The sequence below is a fragment of the Mastomys coucha genome, unplaced genomic scaffold (genome assembly GCF_008632895.1).
Source record: "Mastomys coucha isolate ucsf_1 unplaced genomic scaffold, UCSF_Mcou_1 pScaffold10, whole genome shotgun sequence".
Taxonomy (NCBI): Eukaryota; Metazoa; Chordata; class Mammalia; order Rodentia; family Muridae; genus Mastomys; species Mastomys coucha.
The window spans coordinates 1,253,818-1,271,065 of NW_022196892.1; the positions used below are offsets into that span (position 1 = coordinate 1,253,818).

General features: G+C 37.5%; 1 long non-coding RNA gene across 2 annotated transcripts in view; it reads left to right on the forward strand.

The window, feature by feature from the left end:
• Window positions 1-5,785: 5,785 nt before the first annotated feature.
• The window catches only part of LOC116072978, a 154,786-nt gene continuing 143,323 nt past the window's right edge, over window positions 5,786-17,248 (forward strand). The window contains exon 1 of one of the 2 annotated variants that reach the window (XR_004111614.1): window positions 5,786-5,941. This is a non-coding gene — a long non-coding RNA (uncharacterized LOC116072978). Of the gene's footprint in view, window positions 5,942-6,950; window positions 7,059-17,248 lie in introns of those variants that run through there. The other variant, XR_004111613.1, reaches the window with a different exon arrangement.

Here is a 17,248-nt window from a genome sequence, read left to right on the forward strand (position 1 = left end):
GACATCTGGGTTGTTTCCAGGTTCTGGCTATTATAAATAAGGCTGCTATGAACATGGTGGAGCATGTTATCTTTAAAAATATCACAAGACACTCTTTACTAGTTTTAAAGTATTAGTTAAGCTTTAGAAGCTGAGGCAGGAATATTTCAAGGTCAAGATCCTGTCTCAAGAGAGAGAGAGGAGAGAGAAGAGAGAGAATGAGTAAGAGGTAGGAAGGAAAGAAGGAAGAAAGAACACTAAAAAAGATAAGAAGAAAGTACTTGTTAAAATTTAACCTAGGACAATGTTTTCTAAGACCACTGTCAGCATATAGTATTCCTGTATGTGCTCTGTATAATCTCTGTAATATGCAGCCACCCCATTCACTGGTATGACTTCTTTCAAGGGGCAGCTGTCTCTTACAGTTTTCTGTGGGATATCTTTTAGTATAACATATATCATATAGACATCCTGTATGGTGTCTATATGATCTCTGTTAGTATATAGTTATCTATCACAATGTTCTCTATGATTCCTGTTAGAGCACAGAGGTTTTCTAATGTGTGCACTTCCCAGTAAGGGAGCCCCTCATATGCATTATAGCTACTGAATGTATGCAATGGGCTAATTTGTCTTGAAATCTTCGATAAGTGTAAAACTCAGCCTTTCAAAGATTTCTTAAAAGAAAACACCATAGAGTATCTCTTTAGTAATATTACACTTATTTCTTTTTGATGAAATATATTTGGTATACATAAGAAACAATTTCAGACCCAAAAGAACATGTTATGTTTTAGACATAACATGTTCTAATTGACAAAGCCTATCTTTGGGTCATTGTCTGTATTCTTTCTTCTTTAAATAAATGCAATACAGATGTTTTGAAACACAATACTACTGTTTAAATATAATTAATCTAATCTCAAAAAGTTGATTTTAATTCTAAATCATTAAATATTGAGATTGAACAGATTTGTTTGCCGAAATGATTTCTTTTCAAAATGTGTGGTTGGTTGTAAATTGGCTTCTCCACTCATGTGGTGACATGGAGAGGAATCACATGATGGATAGTGCAGCATTATTAGTTGATAAGTCATATTTTTGACAATAATATATACTTAAAAACTCTACATAATGGGAAATGACAAATTCCAGGAAGCAACTGAGCTGAGAGTTTCTCCAAAGATAAATGTTAAGATTTGTATGTGTGGGAGCTCTGTTACAAAGGCAAGCTGTGTGTGTGGAGTTGTAAACTGGAATGTCATAGTCTCTGCTAAAAGTCCTGTCATCCTTCCTACTCCAGAGTGCCTGTCCTCTGAAGACACCACTTCCCACTTCCAGAGAAAAAGAATCATGACTCTGGGCTTCTCATACTCAGAATAGTCCCCAGGCCTTCCTCCAAAAGTTTCTCCCAGCATTAAGTCTAATTGCTGTGTGTCTGCAGAGTTCAGGGTAACATAGCACTGGGAAGACACTAGCATGGAGACCTACCTGTGGAAGCCATTTCTTAGAAGGACAGAAACATCAGTTGCAACTTTCAAGGTCCTTCTGGGTCTCTCCTGGCGTAATATTGACATTGCAATTATCAAAAGAAAATGCTATCCTTTCTACCTTCTGTTTTGATTTTTGTGACAGATAGAAAGCTCACCAGTAGAAAAACAATGTAAGGAAGTACAACCACAGAGAAATTGAATAAGTGAATCTTTTCACCTAAAGTTGTACCTGAGAGAATATTCCTACTGCTTATGGCAAAGTTGATCTGATCGTTTAGCCTGTTTATTTGGGAATCTCTACAAAGCCAAGTATCTCGAAAAGCAAGGAGTTGACATGATCAGGAAACTAAACAAAACTCAGTAACGCAGTTACAGGGTCATCTGTTTTCAGTCATAACCAGAGTACCCATCAAGCAAAGGAACCACAAACCAGCTAATGAGTGAAACAAGTCAAAACAGCACAGAGTGAATAACAGATGTGGGATACAATGTTCCTATCTGATGCTCGTAAGGACTGTGTACTCTTTTGTACTCTCTCTCTCTCTCTCTCTCTCTCTCTCTCTCTTTCTGGATTTTAACTTTATATATTGGACATCTTCTCATGTTCCTTGTCTTTTAACATTTTTTCACAGCTTTCTTTCCATTCTATTGACTTTTCCCCTTCTTTTGAAAGAAAAGGGGGGAGGCAGATTACCTCAATTTTTGAGCTTTTTGTTGAGTTCTTAATTTCATTTCTGGAACCTTAAAATTTTATGTTCATTTTTTTCCTTTTATATTATTTAAGCTTTAAAATTTCCACTCTGCTCTTTACTATCTTCAGTACAATGACTGATTGCTAAACTAGCCCAACATAATGATTTAATTTTTATCATTATTTTATGAGTATGGGTGTTTTGCCAGTGTAAATGTCTGTACACCCCATGTATGACTGGTGCCCAAAGAGACAAAAGAAGTCATCAGAAGTCAATCAGGATCTGGAGTTAAATATGGTTGTTAATGGCCATAAGGGCACCAATAGTTGAAATGGGTCTTATGGAAGAACACCAAGTGCTTTTAACTGCTGAGGCATCTCTCTTGCCCATAACCCTGACACTATAATAATTATGTTTTTGATCTATTTTTATTGACTTACTGTTTTGGCTTTTAGCAATTCTTAATATGTCTTGTTACTTTAAGTTCCATGTAGTTCTGTTATATGAAAACTGCAGGAATAATTTGTCACCTTTCTTTAGAGATGTGTATTTTTTTTGTGTGTGTGTGTGCAATCAGACAGCATAGGAGCATAGCCAATTCCATTCATAGGTTGTGTAGATTAAATTTGAAGCTTCTGTTTTTATGAGGGTTGTGCCATAGAGTTCATGCTTTCAAGCACTTCAGGAGCAACTGTACATTTGTGGTGCCTGCATGCTTGTAGTGATTGCACACTTGTGTGACCGTGCACCTGTGATGACTGTACACCTGTGGTGATTGCACACCTGTGATGACCACACACCTGTGATGACCACACACCTGTGATGACCACACACCTGTGTTGATTGCGCACATGTGGTGACTGCATACTTGTGATGACTGTACACCTGTGGTGATAACTGGGCTCCTCCTCCTGAGTGGATTATGAACCTCAGTGCTTCTTCAACCTTGAGAACTACACATGGTCTTTTCAACATGGGCCAACATTCAGATACCATTTTCTGCTCCATTTTCCTCATTTCTCATTTCTTCCTGGAATATATGAGGGTATGCCCCAAAGAGAAATGCCAAATTCCTTTTCTGTGACACACAGTTATTCAGATGCTCACTGAGTTGGTCTTATGGCTTCAAAAAAGTTTGGTTAGTTAAAAACTACCACCCTTCCTATTGTAATTATAACAGTAAGGTTCATTTCAAATAAGCCATTCTACTGTTTGAGAGAGGGAAAAGTCAGCAGTACTAAAATTAGCTTTCAGTAATTCTGCAATATTTTCATCTCTCTAGAGGTAAAAAAAATGTAAGCAAATGAGATTTTTTTTTCCAAATCAACTATTACTTGTTGATAACTGTGATCCAAATTTAAAATTTGAATATCTAGACAACTATACTGAAGCTAATGCTTTTACATACAGGCACAGTAAAATACCACAATTTATTATGAAAGTAACCTGCTGTATAAATTCTGTTTAGAAGCTTTCCTTTCCACTAATAAACATGAAAATTCTATTTGTGCTAAGAAGTGTACTACATCTGTTTCGACTCAAACCTCAGTAACATTTCCTATATTGCTATGGTTTAAATAGTGTCCTGGTTTTTTTTTTTTTCAAGTTTTATTAACTTGACAGAGATCTAGACATATCTGGGAAGACAGATTCTTAACTGAGAAAATAATCCTACAACATTGTCCTGTAGAGTTGTCTATGGAGTTTTTACTTAGTTAGTGATTGACAATGGAGAGTCTAGCTCATTTTTGATGTTGCCACTCCTGAGATGGTGGTTCTGAGTTGTATAAGAAAGCAAGCTGAGAAAGCCAGTAAGTAATTTTCCTCCTTGGCTTCTGTTTCACTTTCTGCTTCCTGGTTCTCTTTTAGAGTTCCTGCCCTGACTTCATTTGATGATATACGGACTGTAATGTGGAAGTGTAAGACAAAAATCCCTTTCCTCCACAAGTTGCTTTTGGTTATCATGTTTATACTGCAGCAGTAGAAATCTTAAGTAAGATAAATATGGTGTCCCACAGGCTCCTGTGTGACCTCTTGGTATATAGTTGATAGTACTGTTTTGGAAGGCTGTAGAATCTTTGGACATGGGACTGTGTTGGAAGACATAGGCTTTGTAGGATGGGATTGGACTACTGTGTTGTAACCTACCTCCAATTCTATGCCAAGATCTCTGTTCCCTGGCCCACTGGGATGTAAAAAACCTGGCCACTATTATTCAATGAAAATTTCCCAATATTTACAAGTTTCTCAGCAGTATTTATGAGGTTGGTATATATTCATGGGCTATTGATTTTCCCGTACCCCAGAGGTGCCTTTCAGGGTGCTTCTTCCATGATCCTGTTGTAAAACTCACAGGAAAATTTCAAAGTCACAGTGCAAAGGATATAAAGAAGTCAGAGCTTTGAAGAGACAGACTTATCATCAGGAAACCTTCAGTTTGATGTAGCAGGTGGAATGTTACTGCAGCTTCCCGAACATTTAATCACATTCTGACCATTAGCCATTCAGGGACAGCTGAAGGTTCCTCTATTATTTCCTGTTTGACTCCTTGCCTAATGAAGAGATACAAGCATACCATCAAAGATATAAAGGCTTATAAAAGATAGAGGTGTGCTCTTGAGGTTTCAGAGGTGACCAAAGATTCTATTAGGAATTGCATTAGAGGTTATTCATGTTATAGTCTGGCAATCATGCTAGATTTTGCCAGATTCTGGAAAACCTGAGTGAGGCTAGGTTCAAAAGTAATGGGCTGAGTTATTATGTTAAACAAATTCAAGATTAGCATAGTGTTCAGGATGGGGGATGGTTATCATGTACTGCCTTTAGTCTTATTTACAGTGAGCAAAAAGACATCAAAATGGGCAGTTTGCTTAAGCAAGAAGCACGACTGAATTTAAAGCTAAGACAAAGTAATTATTATAGAAATTAATCTCACTGTGATAATAGGAAAAGTTTCTTGAGAGTGTGACATGTTCTTCAAAAGCTACTAAGCATAAAAATGCAAACATCTGAAAAGAATTTCTTTAAAAGGAGAGTGCCAGGGAAGAGAGAACATCTTGGTACCCTTTTGGAATAAGGCTACACAGGGAAATGTTTACCGAGGTATTTCTTTTTTCTTTTCTTTTTTCTTTTTCTTTTTTTTTTTTTTTTTTTTTTTTTTTTTTGGTTTTTTGAGACAGGATTTCTCTGTTGTCCTTGCTGTCCTGATGTTCACTCTATATACCAGACTGGCCTCAAACTCAGAAATCCACCTGCCTCTGCCTCCCAAGTACTGGGATTAAAGGTGTGCACTACCACCGCCCAGCATACTGAGGTATTTCTGACTAAGCATTTGAAGTTACTGTACTCATCGTACAAAGCATGTAGGATGTTGCTTCATATTGAGCGGGCAATAAAATTTGGTACCACCTATGTAATGCTGGTTTTGCATTCAGGAAGAATAGTAACACTCAAAGTTTCTTGAATACTTGCTCCAAGGTTTCAGAAAGCCTATGGTATTAGTCAGTGTATATACCAGTGGCAGATTCTATTCATAGATTTCCTGAGAAGGTAGAATTCGAAGTCATAAAGGTGAATTATGAGTGGCAGTGAAGCCCCTAGGATGCTGGTAACAACACAAACATGGGCCTTCTGTCAAGGACAGCTTTAGTCACCTACGGAAGTCAGCTTAAGAGCTGTGTGTTGTAGGCAGAGGAACTATAAGGGCAGGACTGTGCAAGTCCTTTGGAGTCTAGATAATGCCATCATGAACCAAAATACTAGACATGGAGAGATAAGGTGTGGTGTCTGCCTTACTGGATTTCTGCTTTGCTTAAGTTTAATGTTTATTATGTCTTTAATTCACTTGGGATGGAGAATGCTTACTCTGTGCCATTGGGCTTTGGATGCTTGTCATTTGTATTATGATTTTGTAGGCATTCATAGTTATGAGATTGTCTTGATTCTCAAAAGAAACTTTGAACTTGAACTTCTGAACAGTGTTGGGGCTACAAGATTACTGGAACTTCTGTTGAAGTTTAGAATGGATGAGTTTTTACATTATCAGATGACTATGAGAAAAATGATATGGCTGAATATGATGTGTTCCTCTATAGGTTCATGTAAACACTTGGTCTCCAGCTGGTTGTACTCCTTGGGGGCAGAGTAAGATTGAATTGTTAGGACATGGGGCCAAATGGCTGGCTCTGGCTCATGCCCTCTGCTTCCTAGCCAATTGAGGAGTCACAGCCACATATTTCTGCTGTTATGATGTCATCCTTGCTTTCTGTGACCATGATGGGCTGTACCATCTCAAACCATGAGCACAAATTAATTCTTCCTCATTTACGTTATTTATCTCAGCTATTTTCATAAGTAATGAGACCATGTACATTGGATACTCAGTAATCAGGCAGAAGATGGACTGCATTAGCATCAATTTAGTCCTTGTAGCCAGCCCTGTTTAAAAAAAAAAAAAAGCTCTCTTTCAGAGTTTTATTAGCTTAAGTCACACATATCATTGGCAAATGACAGAAGTATACCACCTTGTGTGATAAAATGGAACATTTAGTGGTAGCCAGAGACACACATACATGGCTCAAGTCCCAGTCAAGTGAGGTGACTCACAGCACTGACCTCCTTGAGTTACCATATTTCCATACATGGACAAGAATTCTCTAGTAACAATGCAGTGAAAGAATGTAAGACGTGAACTAGGATGCATCAGTACTGAGCATCTTCATCCCTTCCTGTGTAACAGTGAACATTTGTTTGACAAGGTCTTTAACTCACTTAAATTGTTTTTCAAGAACACAATTAATTTAACCCATACAAAAATACTGAGCATCAGTCTTCACAGGAAGAGAAGTAGAATGAAATCATTTTCCTGAAATTACAAAATTTATGGATGAAAGGGGTAAGTTTTGTGAACTGCTGAGTCCCTACCACCATTTATATATGATGGTAAAGGTGAGTTTTTTGTATTAATTACTATTTTAAATACACAAAAGGAATACTATATTTAAGGGATGCTGGCAGTGAATGCATTCGTGACATCAGAATAATTCAGGGACCGTAATTTTATCCTATTAATTTATCTCTTATAAATTTGGCTTTTACTCTATCCTGAGTTTTGTTTGAAATATTGACTTTTCCATCCTTGCAATGTCTTCCTGTTGATAAGATATTGTTACTTCATTTCTGCACTCTAATGAAAGTTGATAGTGCTCTCAGGGACAGCAAATGTCAAAATCCACTAGGGTTAATTGTTTTGAATGTCTGTTTAAAGTAAAAGAACATATAAAAATCAATGAAACTGTGGTAGCAGAATTAAATTATCTTGAGCCTGTTTTCCTCAAATATATGATTCATTTGAACATTTTAATGTTTTGTTCAAGAGAAACGTTTACACTATTGCTAATGTTCCAAACAGAGATTCTCAGATTAGATCTATTATGAGACTGGCCCCTATGTACAGTTCAAGTGGTAACAGTTGAAGAAAGTTTCTTAACTTTCAGTAAGGAAGTCAACCGTGTTCTGTATCCCTGCATGTAACTGATGGTAGATCCATCTTCTAGTCTCCCAGTTGAGTATATACACTTTTTTTTTATCAATCCAACTACTTTATTTCTACTTTGAAATACACTGCTACAGCCACAGAACTGAATTTTTATAGGATTGAGTATTTTTTATTATTGTTATTATTTTATTTACTTATTTTCATGTTTTATTGCATTATGATGCGAAAACTTACATGATTTCAATTTATCTGAATTTGTTAACATTTAAAAACATATTTTTTTTTAAATTTTTTTACAAACAGTACAGATGGAAGCATCAGCAAATGCTTCAACCAGGGGCTTCACTGCCACCCTGCGCAACTTTGCCAAGGCCACCTTTGATGACCTCTCCATGACCTACAACTACTTGACCCCTGACCTCTAGAAAGACACTGTTCACCAAGTCTCCTTATCACTGGTCATCTTATGAAAACCCACACCAGATCTGTTCAGAGGACCCAAGCTCCAGCTGTGGCTACCACATAAGGCTTTTTATACAAGAAAAATAAAGTGAATTAGGTCTGTTAAGTAAACAAATAATTTACTTAAATGAAAAAAAAAAGAATATATACACTTTTAAATTTCTTTTGTTCTGGTCTTATCATGATCAGACACTTACTTGCATTCATACAAATGCGCAGTGAATCTTCACATGTTAAGTGTAGTGATTTATAGTCTTTTTTCCTTAGAAATGTCAGAGCTAGATATCTGAGTGTAGCACATTTGCTTGGCTAATGTTCCTCTCACCAGGTGTGGTCTACAACACAGCAAGGATACATCAATATTGGAGTGCTGGTTGGAATGCCATCCCTTTCTCTACCATTCTCCTTTGGCCATCCAATATGTTGAAGGTACTAGCAGTAAAATAGCCACTCCCAAACGTTGACCATTTATATGATGATGGACCTATAGAACTTTATTATTTTGGCCACTCATCAGATCATGTACTAAATGATTTTTTTTGATACTGAACTGTGAGTCTGCATTTAGACATGCTGAAAGAACTGACATGAAACTTACTGTGTAGACGAGGACATTAGGTTGCCAGGCATAGCTGTTATTGACAATTCAATTCTACATTACAGTTAATAACATTAACATACTGAATAATTTAAAAAAAAAGATATTTAAGACTTGTTTCTATTTTATTTTACCTATGTTCTGGATGATATTTTTTACTATTGCATCAGGATGAAGCAAACATTAAAAAGGGATCTACAAGCATATCTCTTACACAGCTCAGATGTATATGTCATGGTGGAAGCTTGAAATTGGGTGTCATTGGATGTTTATTCCACAATGCCTCAGATCAGCCATTTTCCCCTCAAGCCTGCCATGACACATCTACCAGCTTAAGGCTCATGTTACCAAAGATATGCTGTGAGTGACAGTAATTGACAGGGAAGTATTTCCTTCACTCTCAGAAGATGTTGAAGTGTCCTTTTCAGGCATAGAAGTATTTTATTTAAGAACTGTAATTTTTGTTAGCAGCTATATTTTTTCTTTGATTAGATTGTTGAATACTAAAAGCCAAATTTCAAGATTCCTTCCTTAAAAAACAAAAGACATACCTAAAAAGAAATTAATAAAACAAAACAACAAATCAATTGCTCAAATATTCAGGATTCAATTTGATTCTTACTTATTTTCCATTTGCTTTCCCCTTTCCCTCTCCCATATTTCCTCTCACTCCTCTCTTGTCTTGTCTTTTTTGTCTTCTGTATTTTTCTTTTTCTCTGTTTTATATTTTGAGTTTATCTATAGACATGAATTTTATTAATTAGCTCAAATATTTTTAGAAGAAAATGACAATTTAAAAATAAATGACAGCCTTTTCTGTGAATCACATGCTTTTTTTTTCAAGGTCTAATCATTTATTTGTTACTCTTAAAGACACATTTTTGACTAGACTCAGAAGTAGAATCTCTTAAAGAGGGCAGCCTATATCTCCGTCTCTTCACAATCTGTTCTTGGCATTTTTACTTATTTATTTTTGGCTTCCTTATGACCTTGGCCAAGAGTTAAGCATGCTCTGCAGCCTCCTTGTTTTCCTTGGTGTGCTGTTTGTTCAGATCAGTTCGATAGCACTTAGGTGGGGGACACGTGGAGTAAGATGACACTGAGGCTTGGCTGCTTTGGTCCTGAGCTTTTCACCTTCTTCTTTAAGAGATTTCTGACAACAGATGGTTTGACATCCTCTTCTTTAGAGTAATTAAAAAACTTTCTGATTCTCCTAGCTATTTTGGGGTTGTACTGCGAAGGCAAAGTAATCTATCAGTCTAGGAATATCATTCTCCCCTTTGTTTACAATAACCAAATCAAGAGGATTCAGATCCAAAATGTATCTCTGAACACACGCACACATCCTCTCTTCAGTTCTTCATCTGCAACAAGAATGTCCATCACTGAGCAGTAAGCTCACTCTCCCATGGGTCATGACACCTTGTTTTAGGGCAAACTTTTTCTTATCTCTGTCATGGATTCATACCATATAATTTTTCCACCCTTCATCTAGGGTATCAAAGTGACTTCTGAGGCCTTGATTTCTCATAAAACACACTAAGCTGTGTGTACCTTTCGCTCCAATGAAATTCTGACCGCAGATGCCTGGGAAGGAGACATTCAGCTTCACATTGACATAGTTGACTGCTAGGGGTTGCCTTGAGAAAGACCTCAAATCATGTACTTTTAATGATATTGATTATTAAGCCTCATGTTTTATTTATAGATTTTTCTCTTAGTATACTAGTTTTCAAAGCTTTCTCCTCTAATATAAAAAATTTAAAAGTTCAAATATACCATGGTCCTATGCAGCTGGGAGCTCTGTTGTTTTCCATGGCCTGTAATGCTGAGGGTCATGCAAATGAGAGTGGCCTGTGCTACCACCTGAGGTCATGTTGATATCCTTGGTATATACTGTTGCTGGGAGCCATGTATGGTCCAGGGTCCTGTTGCAGCTTGGGGCCATCTTGATGTCCATGGCCCATGTTGCCATTAAAGGCCAAACAGATGTCTGTAGTTTGTTCTGTGCTAAAACCATGTTGATGTCCATAGGCTGAGTTGCTGCCAAGGACCATGTTGATGTTTGTGGTCTGTGTTGGCCCCAAAAGCCATGTAGATGTCATGCTCTGTGCTACCATCTGAAGCCATGTGAATATATGTGGACCAAGTTGTCTCCAGTGACTTCATTGGTGTCTATGTCCCATACTGCTACCAGAGACCATTCTGAGGTCCATAATACATGCTGATGCTGGAGGATAGGTGGATGTCTATAGTCCATGCTGTTGACAGATACTATGTAGAAGCCTATGATCCATGTACATGTTGACTGTAAAGGGCAAAGAGGCTTCTTCTGCAATGGTATGGATGACTGTAGATTCACAGTTAAGAATGAGAGACATAGAAGGTATCTTTAACTATAAAAATGCCGAACTGTAGTTCTCTACAATAGAAGGCTCGAGGCAGGGGTAGGGTGGGGCAGGACTCACTTTTCATTAAGGGGATGGCCTCCCAAAGATTGACCATGTTCCAGCTACTATATGAACTATACAATTTGGACTTTAAAAAAAATCATTTTGGAGGGAAGGCAACCAGGGTATCTGGGGACTTGGAGGACTGGGAAGAAAGGGTGAACAGGGTGCATTACACAAAACTCCCAAACAATCAATAAAATAATATGTTTAAAATAAAATAAAAGTTTAAATATATGCTAAGAAGTTGAAATATAGGTTGGAACTTTAGATATGCTCATTTATTAAAAGCTCATAAAGTATTCTCTTAAAGGAAGAGAATAGCTTACTAGACTTGTTATTATCTAGAGTGGTCTAAGTAGCAGAAAGTCTTAGTGTTTAGAGCTACAATCCATACTTTTGAATGAATAAATGACTGATTCATGAGTTTTCTGATGCTCAGTGGTTCCTAATAAGAATATCTTATTTTTATGGGAGGAATACACATACTTAATGAATTTTCAGTTTCTGTTTATCATCTCCACTTAGTCTCTATATCTCTAGATTGCAATCTTTCAATTAAATATTCATTGCTAATGATGTTTCCCCACCATTTTCATAGAACTATGGTCACACATTGTGAAAAGAAGCAACTTGGCATTTTCTATTCAAGCAGAGAGTGCAAATGACTCTAAATTAAGCCCAAAGCTTAAAGGCTCTGTTTCTATGATGAGTTTAACGAATCATGAACTCTGATTCTGTTTCTTTACTTCCTTGTACCAGGAAGAGAGAGCTAACATTAGTGCTAGGAATTTGCTTCATGTTTACTTACGGCCATGTCATTTACTTTCATAACAATTCAGGAAGCAAGTTCTTTATTTATTTAATAGATGAGAGATCTACAGCTCAAAGATTGCATAATATTCCTCTATCATGCTTCAACTCTATGTCTCTGTAGATTGTCACCACTCATTGTTCCCTTACTTCTGCCTTACTATCCCTGTCACAGATATTCCCTTAAATGTTCCTTGTGTCCCTTATCTCACTTAGAATGGAGATAAGGTGGTTTGCATATGCTTGGCCCATGGAAAGTGGTCCTTGTTGGGAGTAGGTGTAGCTTTGTTGGAGGAAATGGGTCACTGTGGGGGTGGGCTTTGAGGTCCTATGGTCAAGCTTTACCCAGTGTGGCCCTCCTTCTGCCTGCCTGGGGAAGAGAGCATCCTTCTGGCTGCCTCAGACCAAGATGTAGAACTTCTGCTTCCCCAGCAATATGACTGTCTAGATGCTGCCATACTTCTTACCATGATATTAGTGGACTGAAACCTCTGAAACCATCACCCAGCCCCAATGAAATGTTTTCCTTTATAAGAGCTGCCTTGGTCATGGTGGTTTCTCCTCAGCAAAAGAAACCCTAACTAAGATGGCATCCATGTGGAGACTGGGGGGTGGAGAGGAGGTGTGGGATGTGGAACAGTTGAAGTGTGGATGGGGGAAAGGAATAGAATATGGAGTATAAAAAATAAATTAATATAATAAAAAAGCAAAAAAAAAAACCAACAAAAGATGCAGATAATATCTACTTTATGAGGATTTGTAAGAATTAGAGAAACCTATATAGCTGTTAATTTTCTGTGCCCCTGGATCACCAGGACAATATTATATATTTCTTTTCTACCAGAGATATTGAGTACAGTGGATGAGCTCATAGTAGGCTTACAAATTGGACTACATTTTGTCACAAAGCTTGGATTTTATTAAGTACTTTAATATTCTATATTTCTGCTCTCTACTAGTATAAGTTATCTTAAAAGTCTGCTTTTAAGTCTTGGTAAGTCCTATTAATTAAAAATGTTGAGAAACTTCCTACAGCCATCTAAAAGTCTTAGTTTATAGTATCAGCCAGTTCACTTTTGACAGATTCATATGTTAAATCCATAAAACATTTCTCTGCCTTCTCTGTATACCTCTCTTCCTGTCTGGGGCTACTCCCTGCAGACTCCTCCCGTGGCCCATTTTGTGTGATTTTCTGATCACAGCCTTCTGACTCCACACAGCTGCCTGCCTTTGCTCAATGCTTTTTCAGCTTTCATTTGATAGGCACTGTCCTGGGTGGATTGCTTGTGGATGGAGATGTTTCTGTGATAGACAGTGTTTTATATTAAATAAAACTTCTACCTGCATGCTCCAGATTTGCATGTGAGGGATGCTTGCTCTGGAAACTCTCTGTGCTTTTCACAGGTCTAGGCTTCATCTCTGTTTCAATAAATATTAATCCTTGATTGCTTCCTTGCACTACATTTTCCAATGAATTGTGTTTCTTCTAATGCCCCAAGGAGCCTGGGAACCAGGGCTTTCATTTCCTCAGGGAGTCTTTGACACTCGTTCTTCTCTGATGACTTACTTCCTACTGATACCCATCTCAGGTTTGGGTCTTTTGCCAGGTGCACTCTGCTTCTTACCACTGTGCTCTGATAAACCTTTATGCTAGAGTTATAGAGTCTGATATGTATTTGGCTCAGAAGTGCTAGAAGAAATCTTTATAGGTGAGATGACATTTCTGAAAAATGAATCCCAAAAGTGTGACTTATGAAACTATTTTTTTCCTTGTTGGTGTAGGTTGTAGACATGCTAAGAGTTCCTTCTCACTTCCATTGATTTCCTGTAGCTTGTAGAGAGTTTCAGGCTAACACTTATTTTTTGGAAATCAGCAGTCATAATTCTCAGGGACTAATTTTAGCTCTTGAATATCTAATAAGTCTCGCTGTTGATACATAGTCACTACATTGGTTTTCAGCTAATACAAGGGGAAGTGCTATGGAGCAGATCCCTTTATAAGAATGTTCACAAACCTTGTCAGATGTTGCTAACACCTAATTCTCCTGTTTTGCTGTTAGGTTTGTGTGTATTACATGGATCGTTGAACTGACCGCACTGTGCAGCTAACTACAATCAGGGTTCTTAATCTACTGATCCTAAAGATTGTGCTCAGAGCAGAAACCAGTTCTCAAAGAGACTGAGAGACAGATTCAAGACGTTCATGGGTAGTAAGATGACCACAGATACTTTCACAGTATTTGTGAAATGATTAGACAGTCATAATTAGTATTTAATAAGTGTTTTTGATTTTGTATAATGGTATTATGACTCTTGTCATGGTTTTGATGCTACAACTGAAAACACTGAAGACATACTGTGAGCACAGTGTAGCTCATTATGAACAGGCCTAAAGGAGAAGCAGTCTTACCTTGTTTTATATTTTAATTTGGCTTATGGATGGAGGGAATTATTGCATTAATTATTATTAATTATTCTGCCTGTACACAATGTTCTAATTACCTTTTAGCTCTTTAAAAGTAGTTTGCAGCATATGGCCAGCTATTTGTACAGATAGAATTATGCATTTCTGAAATCTTTTCTTTTGTTTTGGGAGTAGCTCAGTGGCTTTCTTTCATGCTTTCAGCTCCTCCATTTGCAGATTGCAGAAACACAAGGGTGCTGAAGCTGTTCTGACCCAGTGCTGTGCCTACAGTTGTCATGGTGCCATCAAAGCAAGTGTCATCAAGGCAAAAGGCCTTTTGAGTAGGAGTTTTTATAGTGATCTTCATTTGAACGATGAAAGACCAGCATCCATGGAGCAGAGGTTCTGTTCCATCATTGATGCCTTTGTGCAAATTTGTAGCTAAAAGGTGTGGGAGTTTTCATGCTTGCTTTGTTATTACATAATATGCCGAACTTCCTTCTACCAAAAATTCTAGAGCTATAGTTCTTGTATTTAAACATAGTTTTCAGAGCTTACCAAGGGGCCAGAGTTTTACATTTTTGAGGTCTTGTTTCATTAATTTACATATATATAGTGAATTATTTAGTACACTCAAATACCCAGAGGAAACCTTCTCAAGTACTAAAGGAGTGAAGCAGCAGGTTCTCATGTTAGTAAATACAGCATCACAACTCTCTGCAAGCTTCCATACTATAAACTATCTTTGCTTCGTTCAGTGAAAATGATCCCATATGGAAATACACTTGTGAAAAACCACAAGTGAAATTATTGTTTAAAAGACCAAACAAACAAAAAAGCAAACAAAAAACCCCAAACCAAACCAAACCAAACCCAAACAAACAAACAGCCCAAAGTCATCCCCCTACACCCTCAAATCTCCTTACATACAAAAGCCTTTATTGTTTTTGTTTTTTTAAGTTTGAAAGTTGTCGCCAAGGAACGGGGACAACTTTTGCTGGTGGCCAGTCTTTGACCTGAATGGTTTTTCTGAGTTCCAACCAGCAGGGTGCAGTATTGAATCTTAGTTACTGCTCAATGGGTCAGAAGGAGAAGAAAGTAGTAGGGTTCTTTCCAACCAACTTAATTTACACATCCTGGTAACTGGACATTTCTTTTGGACTTGACTAGCATGCTTGATTCAATTTCAACTCCCTGGGTTCTAGTCACTTCTTTTCTAGTACCAGTGCATGAACTGAAGGTTCACACAGGGGAAGGTTACCAGCCTGGGAGAATTGGAAGACATAGTACTGTTTTAGTTTTAGTTTTTGATTTTTCTCTCTGAGGGAAAAGTTGATCAGTTTTGTTACAGAAGAATCATCTTGGCAGTAGATGCCTCCAGGTGCTCTGGAGCAGTAGTTCTCAATGTGTGCATGGCAACCCCTTTTGGAGTTGCTTATCCAATATTCTGTACATCAATATTTGCATTATGATTCATAGCAGCAACAAAATTACAGTTATGAAGTAACAATGAGGTAACTTTATGCCTGGGGGTCACCACAATATAAGGAACTGTATTCAAGCATCTCAGCATTAGGGAGCTTGAGAATGACTATTTGTATAGTTTTGGGACTATGGGAATGTTCCCAAACTTAACATTTGGGGTTCAGTTGGCTCTGTCTCCCCCTTCTGTTCCTGCTTTTCTGGGTTGTCACTACTGTTGGGTGACTAGTTACACTCTGGTTATAACACACAATAAAGAGACGTTCCATAGATTGTCACAGATTGTGAGATATTAGACTTTTATTGGAAAACACAGATATATTTCTATTCTTAGGGAAAAAACTAAACATAATGCTTTCATCTGAAAGCTTATTGCCAAGAAATCATCTCAGTGGTTCACATGGGAAAACAGTGGGATATCTATGAAAACTTTCAGAAAGTTGTTGGTAGAGCCATTTTGGGGGTGGTAATTGCGTAAATATAAAAATATACATCCACTATTATCTGTCTCAAAGAAGGAATCAGTATAATAAACTTCTAGCTCTTCATTATTAGACATTCACTAATGGTATTTTATAATTCTCCCAATAGTTTTTCAAGTACATTTAACTGCTAAAGGAGAACTTCCTAATAAGTTAAATACAAAAAATAAATTAGAGTATTGAACATGGGCTAGTAAATGTGTGACCCATCATAACCTGTCCTGTGTTTACTGTAAGGAAACAGTCCTTGCCTCAGGGCAGTATGATACGGGGATATTTGCTATCTTCTGCTAATTACATTGTGTTCAAATGATCTGCAAGGAACATGTTGTATTCATAACTAGAGCAAAGGAAGAACAAATAGTTTGTCTTGTGCAAACAGTCTGGCTAATTTAGTAGAAAACTCACCAACACCTCCTTGTTACAAATACCACATTTGAACACTTGAAGGGAACAAGGAACGGAACTGATCATGTCCATTCATGGATTTAATGTTTAAAAGTCAGCTTTAAGTGAGCAGTGCCCACTCTCTACAGGATGCTTTGCTATGTGCGTATGGATATCACCTTGATACCCTATCATTTTCATCTTTGCCCCGACTCCTGTCTGCCTGTGATTAAAGCAGGGGCTGTCACTCCTTTGTGTTCTTCTACTTTGGGGATTGACCACTGTAGACTCCCTCCCCAAAGCCCGGACAGTAACACAGCAACGCAGTGCTGCCCACTGTTGAACGGAACCGACTACATTCAGAAGCTCCACCCCCATTGAGCAAGAAGGAAGTTATTGATTAGACTGTTACACTGACGTAGTTTGGGGGAAGGGTTTTGTCCCAGGTATTTTACCTGTTGCAGGAACAAAGGAATTATTATTAAATTCAAGATGACTGAGTGACCAGA